Source organism: Chanodichthys erythropterus, chromosome 15, assembly GCF_024489055.1.
Source record: "Chanodichthys erythropterus isolate Z2021 chromosome 15, ASM2448905v1, whole genome shotgun sequence".
Lineage (NCBI taxonomy): Eukaryota > Metazoa > Chordata > Actinopteri > Cypriniformes > Xenocyprididae > Chanodichthys > Chanodichthys erythropterus.
In genome coordinates this window covers 42,226,445-42,230,313 of record NC_090235.1, presented here as the reverse complement: position 1 = coordinate 42,230,313, position 3,869 = coordinate 42,226,445, and the positions used below count along the sequence as shown (strand labels likewise).

Sequence of the window (3,869 nt, the reverse complement as noted above, 5' to 3'; positions counted from 1 at the left end):
ATTGGTCTACATCAAAATCTGTTTCTTCTTCTTGATTTACCACCGCTGATTGTACAGTGTTTAGCAAATCTACCAAAACTTGTGTACTAGATTTAGGTCTATCCATATTTTCGACTGTTTGAATTAAATAACGCATAGTTTCTGTTGTGCTTTGCTGATGATGTGAATCATTATCACATCTAAATCTCACTGCTGGACTTTGTTCACTATCATCTGACTCCAGACAACGTTTTGTGGCCATTTTTAACACAAATTATTTAAAATCCACAACCAACTAGCACAAACACACTAAATAATCAACAATAAGCTGGAAAGTGTCAAAACACCAGAACACAAAATAATCCTACAAATGAAACCCTAAAACTACATCGTAAGCATAATACATAAAATATAGCTCAAAATCATAACATAAACATAGCGAACATTTGTAAATCCACATTTGTATTAAATCAATCAGGACTTACCAAAGCGAGGTATAAACTTCTCAACCATTTGCTTCATCAACTCCACAGTTAATTCCTGATCAGTTCTTAAGAGCTGTTGTATAGAACCGTGACGTCTTAGTAACGCAATAACTTCTTTCAAACCAGCTCTTTGTCCCTGGAGCTCGGTAGTCACAGTCCGGTTAAAGAGTTCATACTCTTGTCTATCCCTTCGTCTGTGGTCTGACGCAATGTTCTGATTTTTTACCAGCAATTCAACGGATGATTTTAAACTTTTCACTTGTTGACGTAATATCTCATTTTCTGCTCTTCTCTTCTGATGTAATAGTTCATTCTCTTCTCTAAAAGCAGGAAATTGTCCCGACATCACATCCTTACTCTGGCATACACAGGATTGCCCCTCATTCTTGAAGGCCTCTTGGTTGGAAGGTAGTGCATCCGAATCCGAATCCAGTTCTGAACCAGACACATGAGCGACGTTCTCCGAACCACTCTTTACTGTTTGAGACTCAATTGGTAAAGCCTCTGAAAAGTCAGAAATGCTCCATGCATGCAGCATCTCATCATCCCAATTATCTGCATTATCCACGCTTGGGACCCCATTTTCCGGGAACGATTCTGTGGAAAAATAATTTGTATAAGTGTATCGGGATTAATCTAATAACATGAAAAGGAAAAAACATTACCATATATATATATATATTTTTCTGTATATACATACCCCATGATTGTCTTTGACGTTTTTGCTCAGGGGTGTTGGGTATCACACATATTTCATCTGATTCTTCAGAACTATGTACTACTGATCCTGACCCAGGCTCTTTCCTTTTAATACCATGCGTGGTGATATCATCAGCAAATGCAGTGGGTGGTGGTATGGCTCTAACAGCATCCCTTATATGTCCTGGGGGGAATGAAATTCTGTATGAGTGATTTTTTTCCGATTTTTAACATATGCATCCCTGCAATATATATATATATATATATATATATATATATATATATATATATATATATATATATATATATATATATATATTATCCACCAATGCATTGACCCACATACCGATCGGATCAGATATTCCAGTATCCTCAGTTGGAGTGTGAATTTGGGCCTTTACTTTCAAATGCTTCCCAACCTTCGTTTCAGAACCGTTGTTTCCAACACTGTTCACAATACTTCTCAAGGATGCTAAAAAAAAAAATAAATAAAAAAAAAAAAATTCATATTAGTTCATGTTTTTAACATGATAAAAACGTTATAACAAACAATAAAAGATGAGCTAAAACTTACCAAGCGGAGATTGTTGTTGATTTTGGCTCACATCAGCCCCAGAAACCTGAGGGCCCCGCACTATTGGGCAGGGGAAAATACTTTAAAATCACAATTATAACACACTCCATATACGTTTTTAATATTTATAGAGTTGAAAATTGACATCATAACATCATACCCACACCGTTCAAAGCTAGAAGCTGATCCACAGCCTTGTCATAATGGGAGTTCTGTACGCAGAACGTCATATCACCTAGTGAACAACATATTGATGCCATGAACTACATAAACAATTTATTTATGCATTTTATTTAATTATTTTATTTATGATTAAAACACCAAATCAGAAAAATAGGCCTACCGTTTGAAGGAGGATCCATTTTCAGAAATATGTCCTTAGGGTGAAAATGGAATACTGGAAACCCTTTTGATGACTTTAGAAAATCTAAAGTAAAACCAAGTAAAATCGTAGCAAATGCTGTATGTGTTAGCCACACAGAAAAACCAGCCTACTAGCCTCCAATGGTCTTTATAGGTAACACAATCAGTGTTGTGAAAACTGGGGGTGTTACGTCTCGGTAGACCCCACCTCCTTACAAACCCCTGAGGAAAAGGATTGAACACCGGAATATTTAAAGAATAAAACTATGTCGGCTTTTCAAAATAAAAAATAAGATAAAAAACAAAACAACAACAAAAAAACAATGCATAGCTTCATCCGTCTATAAAAAGATGCATTACAATTTTTAATAATTATAAAACCCTGTACATCTATTATTTACCTAGAAAGTTTACTGTTTTTTGTTCAAAGGATGAGATTTAACAAAAATCTTTAAAATAACACATCCAATTTGTCTATTGTATTTAGGGAAGCTTATAAAAAGTTATTTTATAGCAAAGGATATTTTTGTATAGATATAAGTATACATCAGTAGACCTTGCGTCTGCAACTTTCATGTTAACAAACATTAAAAACACATTCTAACAGACATACTGGCTGCATCACAGCAGGTAATTGATAAGAGAAACTAGGCTTCTGATGCATTTATCTAACTATAAATCCAACTCACCCTATATCTCATTGACACTCGTGACCTACCAATCAGGGGACAACAGGCATAAATTCAGCCATAAAAAACAACCATTGACAACCACTGACCTGCCAATCAAGGCTCACAGCCCTCATAAAACATATTTGACATCCACTGTCCAGCCAGCTTGACTGACAACACACAGAAATATGGTCATAAATTAAACCATAAATTAGGGTAATAAATCATTATTCTGGCACAGTGTATATGATACTCTACTCACATTTTAAAAATTCATAAAAATATGAAATCAATTTGTTTTCTGCAAACTTCACATGATTCTTGTTCTACATCTTCCCAAGAACCACCGTGGTGATTTTCATGTTCTTTTACTTTTTTATTATTTAATAATTACATGCCAAAGTTATGACAAAACCACACCACAGTGGTTCTTGGGGAGATGTAGAACAAGAATCATGTGAAGTTTGCAGAAAACAAATTGATTTAATATTTTTATGAATATTTTAAATGTCTGTATAGCAACGTAAACCATATTTGTCATAACTTTGGCATGTAATTATTAAATAATAAAACAGTAAAAGAACATGAAAATCACCACAGTGGTTCTTGGGGAGATGTAGAACAAGAATCATGTGAAGTTTGCAGTAAACATTTTGATTTTATTTATTTTTTTAATGAATTTTAAAAATATTTTTACCGACACGAAACACCTACCACGCAACCTCATGTAGACGCGCCATACATTTTAAAGCATAGATGGTGTGACCGCGTTTCTCCGAAGCGCAGATGGCGTGACCGCAGTTTCGTCATCAGCCTGCATCAGCATTGAAATCTCCTGCTGTTTTTTTTTTTTTTTTTTTTGGCGGGTGGTGGTGGCGCATCCGTGCTACTTACAGAACTCAGGTGATTTTTCAAATTTGTGGTGCTGTTGTGGTAGGCCAGTTTCAAATCGCATATTTGACACACTGCCTTTGTCTTGTCATCCTCACTTAATTTAAAGTGCTCCCAAACAGCTGAGGTCTTGAGCATTTTGTACCTATTCAGTATGAGATTAAATAAATCACTACGTTCGCCAACGGGCGGTTCAAGCATGAGTGA

The 3,869-nt window shown here is 35.3% G+C and overlaps 1 long non-coding RNA gene across 1 annotated transcript; it reads right to left on the bottom strand.

The window, feature by feature from the left end:
* Positions 1–924: 924 nt before the first annotated feature.
* On the bottom strand, positions 925–1,872 carry LOC137037095 (uncharacterized). Its single transcript, XR_010897249.1, has 4 exons — positions 1,738–1,872; positions 1,510–1,635; positions 1,165–1,347; positions 925–1,061 (listed from the first exon to the last, which is right to left on the bottom strand). It is a non-coding gene; the product is annotated as an uncharacterized lncRNA (long non-coding RNA).
* Between the last annotated feature and the right edge of the window lie 1,997 nt (positions 1,873–3,869).